This window comes from Procambarus clarkii, chromosome 66 (genome assembly GCF_040958095.1).
Source record: "Procambarus clarkii isolate CNS0578487 chromosome 66, FALCON_Pclarkii_2.0, whole genome shotgun sequence".
Taxonomy (NCBI): Eukaryota; Metazoa; Arthropoda; class Malacostraca; order Decapoda; family Cambaridae; genus Procambarus; species Procambarus clarkii.
The window spans coordinates 21074010-21090159 of record NC_091215.1 but is presented as its reverse complement, the minus strand read 5'-3'; the positions used below and the strand labels follow the sequence as shown (position 1 = coordinate 21090159).

Below are 16150 nucleotides of genomic sequence, written 5' to 3'. Positions count from 1 at the left end.
GGGTTCGAGTCCTGGCCAGGGAGGATTAACTGGGCGCCTGACCTTAACTGCCCACGTCTGTAAACCAGGCAGTAACTGGGTACCTGGTTATAAACCGTACAGCGGGTAGTATTCTTGGGAACACTCGTGGGTACGGATTACCGTGAACTATGAGAGGGAAAAGCTGTCAAGGTACTAACAGGAGTCAGAAGTCGTCTGCTCCTGTACCCTCCTGTGTAAACAACTACCTAAACAAGCGGTATCAACTCCTCCACCTCACACAAGGTCATTCCGGACAGGAACGACAAAAAATCAAAAGGCACAACCACAAACCTAATTCCCTAAAGACCTCGAATCCTTAGTGACCTCCCCGGAGACCCCGATGATCCTGGGGACCCCGAAGACCCTGGGCACCCCGAAGACCCCGAAGACCCTGGGGACCCCGAAGACCCTGGGGACCCCGAAGACCCTGGGCACCCCGAAGACCCCGAAGACCCTGGGGACCCCGAAGACCCTGGGGACCCCGAAGACCCCAGAGACCCCGAAGACCCCAGAGACCCCGAAGACCCCGAAGAAAGCACCCGCCAGATCCAATCTACAAAGGACAAAAAATAATATTGATAAAGCAATATTACAAACAGCGAAAGCAACCAATAGCATCAGCCTTGATAAATAAGGCGGCCCACATCGGCTTTTGACCAACCAAGCTACCAACACCGGCCATGTTGTCCACAAACACCGGCACATCTCACATGCCACCTTGGACATGCACTGTACACCCCCCCCCCCACACACACACCCATAGTATTCACCAAGTTGTGCTTGCGGGGGTTGAGCTTTGGCTCTTTGGTCCCGCCTCTCAATTGTCAATCTACTGGGGTACAGTGCATGATCTACTTTGTCTCCTCCCTCATCCTCTCTCTCTATGTGTAATGCACTTTTTCTATCTTCCATTTTCCTTCCCACCTTTCGTTACCATACGCTGTGGTAAAGCAAGTTCCATTTCAACCAGCCCGTTCTTTTGATGTGCCACAACGTACAAAATACGAAGTGCTAAACTAACCAGAAACGCAGGAACCCAAGCAACCCACCTAACTTACCCTACCGATGCACAGAAAACGTGTTTTGTTTTTTTGTGAGCCGCTACTTTTCACAGTACATTATCATTTATACGTTAAAGCCTATAACGTACGAAATATGACCTACTAGTTGAGCGGGCGAACTGGCTCCAGCGCTCAGTTGTCGAGGTCACGAAGTCATAATTAAAGAGGCACTCAACAATCAGAATAAAACACACGCCAACATGTGCATTCACGAGCCCTCTTAACCGCATAACATAGTCTTAACATAACATAGCCTTATCATAAGATATCATAAGATATCTCATAGCCAGGTATCTTATCGTAAATCTTATGATTTACTCACCCGTGTCTTTGTCACTTGACTCACATTCACCTCAAGAATTACACAGGTGACTTGCTATTCACATGTTTAATGAATACTTCACCTGCCTGTCACCTGAACGTCAAGTCCACTACGGGCTCACCATTGCCCGTGCTGCTTGGAACTTTGTGTTCCAAGCAACTGAATCTAACACAACGTTAGTCTCTCCAGGGCAAGACCCGACAGCCTTCCTGCGCCGTAACGGCTACACATCAGCATGAACGCAGGTGGAGTACAAAGCTGCATAAAGAGGGATCCAAGCGGCTCTAAACTAAAATATTTATGGACGCAAATAAAGTTTAATGAAACGAAAAACTGAGCTTAGTTGGACAACGTGAAGGGTATATATGGGCCACAAACCTAAGTCGAAATAGATAGTACGTGAATCAGATACTAAATGAAACAGGTACCAAGTGAAATAGATATTACGGGAAACAGATATTATGGGAAATAGATATTAAGGGAAATAGATACTAAGTGGAATGATATCTCAATCCCACCCCTTAAAAAGCAAAACAAATAAAACCAAGTGAAAAACTTTGTTTAAAACGTTATAAAAAACCATTATTCAGCGCGCAGGTCACCTTATAACTTGGTCTACAACAAAGGACTGTTTAGGTCAGCGTCTGACCCCGACACACACACACACACACACCCACACACACACACACACACCCACACCCACACACACACACACACACACACACACACACACTAACACTACCTTTCAGGTCCCTTTGATAGAAACAAAAATTTTGTGCCACATAGAACAAAATTGATGTAATCTTTGGGTCAGTTATATAATCTGTGCTAGCTGTGTCAATAGGACCAGGTAGTTTATACCTAGAGGATAAAATACACCTAATTTGATAATCTTTTATCCAAAAGAGGGCCACACTGAATGGTCTTCAAGGTTGTCGAAGATGACGACATGATGGTGATGAGAGAGTAGTGTGATGGTGATGGTGGAATGTAAGGGAATGGAAGGTGACCACCGTCAGCCAGTTCTCCTAATGGTTTTCCCAACGTCAAGAAATTATCGTACGAAAGTGTCCTTATCCTAACCCACCAGAGAATCCAAATCAGAAAACGGGACAGTATGTCAATTTTGCGAGCCGCTACAATTTTCTAGTACGACGATTTTTTTTTGCTTTAGGTAGAGTATACGTCAAAAATGCGACGTTCTATTAAGAGGACGGGCTGAGTGGTCGACATACGCCCCCAACACCACCACAGTATCAGGTAAATATCTACTACTCAACATTCTCTATCGCCAGACTTAATTACATCATCTCGGGTCCACATATCAACGACTCATGTCACATTGTCCCTATAGACCAAATCCCTATGAACATCCCCCCAAACCTCACTTCTATCAACACCAACAGCATTGTACTCTCCTCCCCAAAACAAACGCTAATGACATCGTAGGCGGAGAACAGTTACACTAACCGCTTACGGGCGGCTGTAATGTAGTTTTCGGGGAAATTAAACACGAGACAACGGACCACGAGGTCAGGCAGGCCGCCGTCCTCAGTGGTTCACTCACTGGGATAACCCCTGGCAGCTGGATGACCTGGGGCCAGATTCACGACGTAGTTACGCAAACACTTACGAACCTGTACATCTTTTCTATATTTTTGGCGCCTTTGTTTACAATTATAAAACAGTTAATGAGCTCCGAAGCGCCAGGAGGCTGTTTATAACAACAACAACAGTTGATTGGCAAGTTATCAGTCTTGTAAACGGTTTAATAAATGTAAACAAAGCCATCAAAGATTGAGGAAAGATGTACACGTTCGTAAGTACTTGCGTAACTGCTTCGTGAATCTGGCCCCTGCATGTTAACCTGTGAACGGCGCAGCTCTCCTCAAGCGCCATTAAGTCACATGACCGGCAGGTTAGGCACTCGGGCAAGCAGACAAGCAGGCAGCTTCCCCCTCTTTCCCTCGTGCGAAGCCTTTATACTGAAGCTGGCCTCATCGACGAATGTGACCAGTTCCGTCCCCCTTCCTAACCTCCCTAAACGCTCTCACGTTTACACAAGTCTTCACTAAAGAAACGTTTTCCATCGTGCCAAGTCGTGCAGTACAATCCTCAGTATTAGAAATACACTTGTTACTTGCTACCATTTCACTTAATATCTCATATATATACGCCCATGAATGATGCTACCGATGACATTACCAATCATCAGTCTTTGCAAAGCCTTCACGTTCTTTGTAAACATTTTAGCATATATTTCAGTAATCATATTAATTTTCTTGTATTTTTTTGCTGATTGATGTAAAATCCACATATACAGTGCATGACTTAAAATCTGCATATATATATATAATACATGACCTAAAATCTGCATAAATAATGCGTGGCGTAGAATCTACATATACAGTGCATGACCTAAAATGTTCACACATATAACGCGTGTCCTAAAATCTGCATAAATAATGCACGCGTGTCAGCTTTCCTAGGAACTACCCTCCTTGTCCCCTGTACTCAATGATACTGCTAAACATACAAGCTTAAAAAGCACAAACAAGTCGAGTTTTGCAGGTCATGTAATCACACCGGTACAGGCTAATGATACATGCAGGTTACAGGCAGTCACGACCTGTCGGGTGCGCCCAGAGCCTGTTCCTGCCAGAGTTCACTACCCAGTCATCCACTCACGCCCAATGGAACTCCGCCCCGTCCAACACATAACTTATGATGACCAAACCACGACAACGATTCGGTCCTTGCTGGCCCATTTATCATACCTGCTTGATGGAGTTTTGGGAGATCTTCTACTCCCCAAGCCCGGCCGAGGACAGGCTTGACTTGTGAGAGCTTGGTCCGCCGGGCTGTTGCTTGGAGCGGCCCGCAGGCCCACATATCCACTACAGCCAGGTTGGTCTATGTCGTGTAACATAGCTTTTTCTGTGGACGCCTCTCGTCACCACGGCGAGGATACATCAAGCATTCATTGAACCAGTAACGAAACCTGTTCATCTTTCCTCGATCATGGTAGCGTAAAGTTTCGAGACTCGTAAACTGTTTAATAAATGTAAACCCGTCACGACTGAAGACAGATGTACAGGTTTCGTTACTGGTTGCATAAAGGCTTAATGGGTCCTGGTCCGTAAATCCGAAGCTTCCGCTCATATTATATATGTGCATATATATGTGTGTGTGTGTGTGTGTGTGTGTGTGTGTGTGTGTGTGTGTGTGTGTGTGTGTGTGTGTGTGTGTGTGTGTGTGTGTGTGTGCGTGCGTGCGCGCGCGCAAGGAAGCTTGAGTATTGCTACCGATGCCCGCTTTAGCATTGGCCATATTATGTTTGTCCCTATTCAATACCAAGGGAAGGTTCCGTGGCAGCGTTGGACTTCATCAGCATGATGAGAAACGATACTTCCAAACAATATGATTATGACCAGTTGACACTTCATACCCTACTCTCACTCCACCGGTTTTCGTACAGACAGGCTTTCCGTACAGATAAGCTCGCGAGAAGATTCGAAAAAGGGTGATTGAATCCTGGCGATAGGTTGGTCACTTTGAGCGTGGCGCGGACGACGACCCATTTAGCAGCGGCTTGCGGCAGCTGACAGCTGGGAGGACGTGGTGGTGGGGGATGAACGCCCACGAGAGCAAAATTAACCTTATCCCATGCAACGGAAGCTGACGGAGCAATTCAAATGGAAATATGACGGTGACGGGTGGCGACAGTGATGGATTCTAGCCTGCCGAGCCGTGATAAAATATTGATACACTTTTTTTTCTTCTCTCCCCCCCCCCCCCCATGTACAGGATGGGTATAAACCCCCTGGACGCCGAGACCGAGCCCGCCAAACACACACCCATACTACGACGTTGGTACAACGTTCGAACAAGTTTTAACACCTAACCAGTTATAACAACCAATATAGCAAGTTGTAACAGCGTTCTAATACGTCATAAACACGTTAAGTCAAGATGTAACAACTTTATTACAAGTTGTAACAAGCGGAAAATAGACAGTTACAGTTTGTGTTTCCAGGGCGCGCGGTCACCGGCGCTTCGACACACACACCAGCTGCCTCCTGTACTTATTGCAACCCGTTCTCGCAAATTTAATAAGTCAATATTGACTTATTAAATATGTGCATAGGTGACATACTTAACATAATAGATACCCTTAAAAAGATTCATAGAAAACACCGACCTTACCTAACCTTGTTAGTATCTTAAGATAAGCATCTTATTGCTTCGTAATTACAATTATTACCTAACCTATAATAGGTATAGGTTAAGTAATAATTGTAATTACGAAGCAATAAGATGCTTATCTTAAGATACTAACAAGGTTAGGTAAGGTCGGTGTTTTCTATGAATCTTTTTAAGGGTATCTATTATGTTTAGTATATCACCTATGCACGTAGTTAATAAGTCAATATTGACTTTACGAATTTGCGAGAACGGGTTGACTTATTGTTCCTTTTTAAACAAGTATGAACAGGTATGTGTGCTTATTCATGAACACACAGGTATCAAACCCAACGGTGGAATTAGCAGTCTTTTCTGCATTCTATTACAGAGCTATCAATTTTATGCAGCTCACTCCGGGACCAAGATCTTGTGCAAGTAACCTGGGGGAGTGAGGGAGGGGGGGGGGGGAGTGGGGGAGTTTTGAGTGGAGAATGAGGGAAGGATTGGGTTGATAAGAGGCTAAACACATGAACCCCTAATGAAAACGAGTTTTAGGTTAGGAGAGGTCCACGAGCCAATTTGGGTGCGCTATTCACTAAGGGGGAGTTTCACAAACCGAAGGGGTTAAGGGGTTCCACAAGCCAAGGGGGCATACAAACCGAAAAAAATGCAGGGAGCCTATAAACCAAAGTGGTGGTTCACGACCTATAGGGGAGTTTCACGAACAGCAGGGGACCTCAACGAGTCAAGTTGGGATGGTCCACGATATAAGAGGAAGTTTTACTACCCTGTACCACTTACGGGCTATTCATGCCCGTGCCACCTCTTGGGTGGCTTAATCTTCATCAATCAATCTACCCAATACAGGAGGAGGGGTGTCCACGAGTCAATCTTACCTTGGGGTTACCTTAAGGTTACCTTGAGATGATTTCAGGGCTTAGCGACCCCGCGGATGGCAGGTTGGCATACAAGCCTCCCGGATGGCAGGGGGGCATACAAGCCTCCCGGATGGCAGGGGGGCATACAAGCCTCCCGGATGGCAGGGCGGGGAGGGGCATACAAGCCTCGCGGATGGCAGGGGGGGCATACAAGCCTCCCGGATGGCAGGGGACATACAAGCCTCCCGGATGGCAGGGGACATACAAGCCTCGTGGATGGCAGAGGGGGCATACAAGCCTCGGGGATGGCAGAGGGCATACAAGCCTCGGGGATGGCAGGGGGGCATACAAGCCTCGGGAATGGCAGGGGGCATACAAGCCTCGGGGATGGCAGGGGGCATACAAGCCTCGTGGATGGCAGGGGGGCATACAAGCCTCGGGGATGGCAGAGGGGGCATACAAGCCTCGTGGATGGCAGAGGGGGCATACAAGCCTCGCGGATGGCAGGGGGCATACAAGCCTCGGGGATGGCAGGGGGGCATACAAGCCTCGGGGATGGCAGGGGGGCATACAAGCCTCGGGGATGGCAGGGGGCATACAAGCCTCGGGGATGGCAGGGGGGCATACAAGCCTCCCGGATGGCAGGGGACATACAAGCCTCGTGGATGGCAGAGGGGGCATACAAGCCTCGTGGATGGCAGGGGGCATACAAGCCTCGGGGATGGCAGGGGGGCATACAAGCCTCGGGGATGGCAGGGGGGGCATAGAAGCCTCGGGGATGGCAGGGGGGGCATAGAAGCCTCGGGGATGGCAGGGGGGGCATAGAAGCCTCGGGGATGGCAGGGGGGGCATACAAGCCTCGGGGATGGCAGGGGGGGCATACAAGCCTCGGGGATGGCAGGGGGCATACAAGCCTCGGGGATGGCAGGGGGCATACAAGCCTCGGGGATGGCAGGGGGCATACATGCCTCGGGGATGGCAGGGGGCATACAAGCCTCGGGGATGGCAGGGGGCATGCAAGCCTCGGGGATGGCAGGGGGCATACAAGCCTCGGGGATGGCAGGGGGGCATTCAGGGAAAAAAATGCCAATATACATACGTATATACGAAAAAGCTAAGAAATATTAAGAAGATTCCTGTTAGAATCATTAATCTTACCCTTTCGGTTATATTCAAATTTATATACTCATATAAATTTATACCCACTCAAATTTAACCACACAGATATACAATTAACCAATCAAAGGACGCAATTGGGAGCGAAAGTGGACCTATAGTACTCTTTAATCAAACTATAAAATGTCTATTTTTTCCCTCAATGATTTATAATCAGGAGGCAAAAATTGTCGGGACATAGGCGAACACTGCACAAATGCTCTGAAGAGAAGCCTAACAAACACAAGTGCAGAATGTACACAATGAAACGTTATTTCCTTTTTTTCTTCGACACACAAGACTTGTTTCACCACCAAAACAATAACAAATTATCATTGCCCATTGACAACAGCTTTTTTATGAACATATTACGGACCCAATTCAGTTCTGACCAGCCACGTTCAGCCCACCATTCCTGCTTAACAGACCCGGCCAAAATGCCTACACGTTTTGTTGTCGAGTTAAAAAGTGAAATTCCATTTCCTGGTAAGCATAGACGGGCTCCGCAGAGCCGCCAGTAACTGCCTCGTCCCGTTTATATCCGCAATATTTGTCCCCCTTTCCTCCACCTTTCTCCAACAAAGCCGCCAAGATCTGACGTCAGTCCAGCTATTACAGTGAAAGGCCACGTTTGTTCAGGCCTTCTAAAGACTTTTTCCACGAGACCTGTTATCTTCCCCACTCATCCTTGTAACAAAATTGTTATCTCGTTATCTTGATATATAGCTTGAGATAATTGATAATTTCAGGGCTTACCGTCCCCGCGGTCCGGTCCTCGACCAGGTCTCCTTTTTGTTATACACCCCCAGGAAGCAGCCCGTAGCAGCTGTCTAACTCCCAGGTACCTATTTACTGCTCGGTGAACAGGGGCACCGGGGTGAAAAACTCTGCCCATTTGTTTCTGCCTCCACCGGGGATCGAACCCGGAAACCTAGGGCTACGAAACCCGAGTGCTGTCCACTCAGCCATCAGGCCCCCTTAAAACACCCCCCCCCCTTGTTGCCTAATTCCCAAAATTGTCATTCCAGCCATGCCAATGTTAAGAACCAAACCTTTATGAACTTCCTGTAAAATGTCTGACAGTTCAGTGGCATAATCCGACAGTTGGGCTATGTGAAGGAATTTTTTACCAAACCACACACTAGAAGGTGAAGGGACGACGACGTTTCGGTCCAGGACGGATCGAAACGTCGTCGTCCCTTCACTTTCTAGTGTGTGGTCTGGTCAAACTACTTCAGCCACGTTATTGTGACTCATCGCCTGCATATGTGAAGGAATTTTTTTCCCCTTCCAATATTTGTCCTTAATAACCTAATACACCATTAAGACAAGATATTTACCTATCGTCACAATCCTCCGCTCAAGAGTTCCTGTGCTGTGTCTGCACATTTGTGCTCTCGTGCCTTTAGCTTGAGTTACAAGTGTGTATTCAGAATCCCATGTATTCAGAATATATAAAATTCCAATTCTATATATCTAATTGGAAACCTTATTTTCCAGATTTTCTACTACGAAAATAGGTGATTAATACCTATTTTGACGATATTAAAATTAGATTTTAATAATTTAAGAACGTTTTAGTCCATCTTTATTATATATATATATATATATATATATATATATATATATATATATATATATATATATATATATATATATATATATATAATATGTGCTTATAAAAATAATATATAAGCTTATAGGTGATATTTCAAAATCTTCATTGTGAATGCTGAATACCAAGTTAGATTTGGCAACACAAGGAAATCACACTAGCATGATGTATTGAACCAGCGTGTTGGCGGGTCTTAGACTGCTGGTTCAACCCTCGCTCTACTCCACCGATTCTCTTGTTTAGTTTAGTTTAGTTTAGTTTAGTTTAGGCTAGGTTAGGTTAGGTTGGTTTAGGTTAGGTTGGTTTAGGTTAGGTTGGTTTAGGTTAGATTGGGTTAGGTTAGGTTGATTTAGTTTAGGTTAGGTTAGGTTGATTTAGGTTAGGTTAGGTGGATTTAGTTTAGGTTAGGTTAGGTTGATTTAGTTTAGGTTAGGTTATGTTGATTTAGTTTAGGTTAGGTTAGGTTGATTTAGTTTAGGTTAGGTTAGGTGGATTTAGTTTAGGTTAGGTTAGGTTGATTTAGTTTAGGTTAGGTTAGGTTATGTTGATTTAGTTTAGGTTAGGTTAGGTGGATTTAGTTTAGGTTAGGTTAGGTGGATTTAGTTTAGGTTAGGTTAGGTGGATTTAGTTTAGGTTAGGTTAGGTTAGGTTAGGTTATGTTGATTTAGTTTAGGTTAGGCTACAAATAGTTATATTTGATTGTTAGGTTTAGAGCTTAAAATGTCGAGAAGCATAGAATATTCGCAGTGTACTTTAAGTACATTTCCTACATGTTAAAATGCGATATTCATACATAGTTTATATTCAAATTCAAGGGCGGTCCTGTGTCAGTGGAACCTTCAAACGTTTTAAAAAAAAAACTCATGAATTAGCACACATTCAGAAAGTTTATGACCTGATGTGATATACTTTGAGATGGTTTCGGGGCTTAGTGTCCCTGCGGCCCGGTCTTAGGAGACCTCCTAGGAGGCCTCTTGGCCTGTTCTAGCATGCTCGGAGAACAGCTGATCCACGTGTACGGATTCTTAGCTACTCTGCTTTGTTTTATTTCATTTTCATTTGTTTTAAATCACTTATGGACTCACTAACCTGCGTCAGAAGCGTTGATAAGCGCTGCCAAGAGTAAAGGTTGAGGGCCGTACCTGAAAAAGAAATGAGCCATTGTGTAGTGACACCGGCAGACTAGGCTAAGGGAAGGGAAGGGAAGGGAAGGGAAGAGAGAGAGAGAGAGAGAGAGAGAGAGAGAGAGAGAGAGAGAGAGAGAGAGAGAGAGAGAGAGAGAGAGAGAGAGAGAGAGAGAATGAATTAACGGTTGCAGTTAACCCATCCTCGACTCAAGTCCATTCCATCCAGCGGTCGACCCCACAGACGCATTCATAAATTTTTACATGTTATTCATACAAAACGGGAATTTTCTCAAATATAATATTATAATATATTGTGCACATATAGGCATAGGTTAGGTGTTTAAGTTCTGTTGGCGATTATTTGTAGTACGTGAGTGAAGCATTTATACCGTTGTGGTTCGAACAAAAGTCGTCAGTGAAGCACTTGTTCCGGAAGTGTTCGAAGATGATCAGTTGTGAGTCGCGGGTGAACCGTTTTTCGTTCATAAACAGGGGGTTTGGCGGGTGCATGGAATCACTTTTGGGTCTTTGGAGGACGGCCTGGAGAACGGGCTGGTGAAGTATGTTGAGCCAAACACCCAGGACGTGAACCTTTCATACCAACATGTAAACCACTACCAACTATATTAGCTAATTTTTTTCCTATTTTCAAAACAGTACCTTTACAACAATACACAATAATAACAAGAATAATATATATTCTTTCCAGTCAATATGTTAAATTCCTCCCACAATATCTCCACAGCGAAATACTGAATGCAGTAGTAATCGGACGTCGGTACATGTTATCTAGCCGTAGGAATATTATCCACCGAATCCTGTACCGTTAACAATACATCTGGTGGTACGTAGCGTTAACAATACATCTGGTGGTACGTACCGTTAACAATACATCTGGTGGTACGAACCGTTAACAATACATCTGCTCGTACGTACCGTTAACAATACATCTGCTCGTACGTACCGTTAATACATCTGATGGTACGTACCGTTAATACATCTGATGGTACGTACCGTTAATACCTCTAGTGGTACGTACCGTTGACACTACCTCTGGTGACCTGTACCGTTACAAGGATATTGAAATATAATTAATCATCATTCCTTTGTTACAATTTTAGACCCTACCGCAAGAGGCTGTAGAGCTGTTAAGGGCCGCAAACGCTCCGATATCTTCATTCTTTTTCTGTATTATTTTTTTTTTGCTACTGACGTCATAGACGTTACTCAAGTCTTTCATTCAAGACACTTGTTAGTAAACAGGTGGAGCACGTGGCCAGGATGTCGCCTCCCACTAACACAGAGAGAGAGAGGGAGAGAGAGAGAGAGATAGAGAGAGAGATAGAGAGAGAGATAGAGATAGAGAGATAGAGATAGAGATAGAGAGATAGAGATAGAGAGATAGAGAGAGATAGAGAGAGAGAGAGATAGAGAGAGAGAGATAGAGAGAGATAGAGAGAGAGAGAGAGAGAGATAGAGAGAGATAGAGAGAGAGATAGAGAGAGAGATAGAGAGAGATAGAGAGAGAGATAGAGAGAGAGAGAGATAGAGAGAGATAGAGAGAGAGAGAGATAGAGAGAGATGGGGGGGGGGGGAGCGAACAACCAGTAGTTGGCACCCGAATATCCTAGTCTTAAGACTAGGATATTCATGAATACCAGGTTAACATGGTACATATGAATATCCTAGTCTTAACTTGGTGCTCGAGAATATTCCAATAGTTATAATAATGGGTTTATGGACATGATCTTCATAAGCATCTTTAAGACATGAGAATAAAGTCTTAACTTCGTGTTAATATATCAGGCAATATGATCTTTGTGATGTGCTCATCGCTTGCATATGTCTTGATGTATGTTGCAAGTGATATACTCTGTTCTTGCATGATATTTTGGGTTATATTCTTGCATTATATGTTTGGTTATGTTCTTAATGATACTTAGGGGATATGCTCTTAAGTATATTCTGGAATATGTCCTGGTAATATTCTCTGATCTTTGAAAATCTAATGTTTATCCTAGTTAATACGCATAGTCACTTTCCACTTTAAAATACAATTTGTTTTTTTAGTTAAATCTACTTTGAATTTATAAAGGATAGAAGTAAATGACTTGCTTTAACTCTACACAATGTGGTTATATTTGCCAGTAAATCTGGTTCTATACATGAATTTTCTTGACTGATATGGTCTTAGATCTCAGGTGTTATATTGTTACTTACCTGTACAGGTGTATTCCTTGAACTCCAAGTGCTGAGGAGACGTGGTAACCCATACCCCACAACATTCACTCATCTTCATCACTTAAAACGAGTATAGTTACTTATAAAACTGTTACTTCATGTCAATTTTATACTAGCTGGCAACGTATCATTCATGTGTTAAGTAGGTCTTATATGACGACCGTTCACTATATACACGAGTTGTGTGTGTGTGTGTGTGTGTGTGTGTGTGTGTGTGTGTGTGTGTGTGTGTGTGTGTGTGTATACTCCACTACAACAAGGCTGGTGGGCGGGGCATGCAGAGCTAGACCTCACTTCTCCTGGTAAAACACTGATAAGTAGGCACAGATAGGTAAGTACTTGACTAAATATAATTAACCTGCGTTAAGAGGCCTCGGTGTTGGTGGGAGTCGACGCCGACAGTGTTAATGGCGTCGTGTTGACGCCATCAGCAAGGCGACGCCTTCCTGCTGGCGTCACCACACCACCCAACTTGGGAAACAGTGTCCTCCTCCTGTAGCGTCATGACGCACACACTTCGCACACTCGGCAGGCACTCCAAGTCTTCATGGGTAGTTTGAAGACGGTATCAGTGCGACTGGTGTCATCTGATCGCCGCCATTATCAACAAAATATACTCCGGTGTAATTCGGGTCGGTGGCAGCCGCCGGCACCTCCACCCTCCCGGGCATGACACAATGCCGGCAGCATAACCAACTCTGGTTACAATTGTTATTACCAACTGACACGTCTTTTATACTAGTCAGTGAAATTGTTTATGAAATAAATATCTGCCGTCATTTTTACAAACAGTGGAATCGACTGGCTGTAGGTGTTTAAAGTACTTCATCGGTATTTAATCCGTTGATGGGTATTTGCCAGCCGTACGATACATAGTGATTACCATTATGTATGATTTGTGATAGACTATATTTTTCGTACCTTTTTCTTAAATAACGAGAGTTTTTCTTACATTTTATTAATAACTATGTTTTATGTCAATATTAAGTCGTGTCACTGACAGCACTGACGAGCGTTTGAAAATGGCGCAAGAATTCAGATTCAAATAAAGTTTATTGAGGTATAAATCGACGTAAGACACCTGATAATCTGGGGCCAGATTCACGAAACAGTTACGCAAACACTTACGAACCTGTACATATTTTCTCAATCTTTGGCGGCTTTTTTTTACAATTATTAAACAGTTAATGAGCTCCGAAGCACCAGGAGGCTGTTTATAACAATAACAACAGGTGACTGGGAAGCTTTCATGCTTGTAAACTGTTTAATAAATGTAAATAAAGCTATCAAAGATTGAGGAAAGAAATACACGTTCGTAAATACTTGCGTAACTGCTTCGTGAATCTGGCCCCCCTGGTATTGGGGATAAAAGCCTATCAACCTCTCATGTGTTAAGGCCTTCCCTATAGCCTATTGACCAACCAGCACGTGCACTATGACCCTAAACATAGTTCAGGATTAAAGTCAACTCAGTTCACACATAAGAAATGCGGTTAAGATATCTCCCGACAAGAAGATATCGAGGCGTAGCGTAATATTTAGATTGCAGACGAGTAGTCACAATAACGTGGCAGAAATATGTTGACCAGACTACACTAGAAAATGAAGGGACGACGACGTTACGGTCCGTCCTGGACTATTCTCAAGTCGATTGTGAATGGTCCACAATCGACTTGAGAATGGTCCAGGACGGACCGAAACGTGATCGTCCCTTCACCTTCTAGTGTGTGGTTTGGTCAAAATATTTAGATTAATTAAGCCAATCAATAACAACATGGAGGATTCTGCGTATCTCTTCACAATATTGCTTGTTAGTTAATACTGTTTATTAGTTAATATTATTTATTTGATAAATCATTTTTGGGGATACGTTCCTAGAGATTATCCATTGCTCTTTGTATGTTATTTTGGTATGATACAGCCTATTGATAAAATCTTAGGTGTTACTTTGGGATAATACAGCCTATTGATACAATCTTAGGTGTTACTTTGGGATAATACAGCCTATTGATACAATCTTAGGTGTTACTTTGGGATAATATAGCCTATTGATACAATCTTAGGTGTTACTTTGGGATAATACAGCCTATTGATACAATCTAAGGTGTTATTTTGGGATAATACAGCCTATTGATACAATCTTAGGTGTTACTTTGGGATAATACAGCCTATTGATACAATCTTAGGTGTTACTTTGGGATAATACAGCCTATTGATACAATCTTAGGTGTTACTTTGGGATAATACAGCCTATTGATACAATCTTAGGTGTTACTTTGGGATAATACAGCCTATTGATACAATCTTAGGTGTTACTTTGGGATAATACAGCCTATTGGTACAATCTTAGGTGTTACTTTGGGATAATACAGCCTATTGATTCAATCTTAGGTGTTACTTTGGGATAATACAGCCTATTGATACAATCTTAGGTGTTACTTTGGGATAATATAGCCTATTGATACAATCTTAGGTGTTACTTTGGGATAATACAGCCTAGTGATACGCATTGCTCTTACGTGCTAATTTTGGATGATGTAGACCAGGTATGTATTCTTACATTCGTACAAAAACACATCTGCCTGCACAAGTATCCGTATCTTCACTGTTATTTCTAAGCGTCAGCCAAATTAACAGTAAGTAACGAACTGATCTGAGTGCCATCAGTCCTCGAACGGTCAGGTTAGGTTAGGGCAACGTAACCAACATTTCACAGTAATCGTTGCTTATGTCTAGTTGAATTTGTTTCAACATTTTTTAATCAATGAAGAAAATTTCTTCAAATTTTCAAGTATTTATCCCTTTGTATTAGTCAATTTGTCATTTTCAAAATATAGTCCAAATTGGCACAACTACGGTATTTGCCCGTAGTTATTTTAGAAGCTTATTTTGTGGATTTTTGTGTGTTTGATCAAGCATATATATTGTACGTCATGCACAACAGGCTTTGTATGGGGAAAACATGATTTTGTGCATATAAATACATTATATATATATATATATATATATATATATATATATATATATATATATATATATATATATATATATATGCGCAATTGACGATCACAAAACACTGATCATTTTATGCGGAAAATCCACAGGGAAATATGAAATTAGGTGAACGTTTCGGCTTGTTAAAGCCTTTGTCAACACCAGACTGACTAAGGAGAAGGGAGAAGGAGAGGATATATAGGCCGACACCTGACCAACCCATCCCTAGGGAAAGAATTAACCAAAAACTGTTTTTGGTTAATTGTTTCCCTAGGGATGGGTTGGTCAGGTGTCGGCCTATATATCCTCCCCCTTCCCTTCTCCTTAGTCAGTCTGGTGTTGACAAAGGCTTTAACAAGCCGAAACGTTCACCTAATTTCATATTTCTCTGTGGATTTTCCGCATATATATATATATATATATATATATATATATATATATATATATATATATATATATATATATATATATATATATATATACACACACACACACACACACACACACACACACTGTGAGGGCTCAAAAGCACCGTACCCCCCCCCCCACAT

The 16150-nt window shown here is 43.1% G+C and overlaps 1 protein-coding gene across 1 annotated transcript in view; it reads right to left on the bottom strand.

The window, feature by feature from the left end:
* LOC123769351 (potassium voltage-gated channel subfamily KQT member 1) overlaps positions 1–10381 on the bottom strand; it is an 874235-nt gene extending 863854 nt beyond the window's left edge. The window contains exon 1 of the mRNA XM_069309856.1: positions 10327–10381. The gene's annotated coding sequence lies outside the window, so the exon portion shown is untranslated. The remainder of the gene's footprint in view (positions 1–10326) is intronic.
* Positions 10382–16150: the final 5769 nt, after the last annotated feature.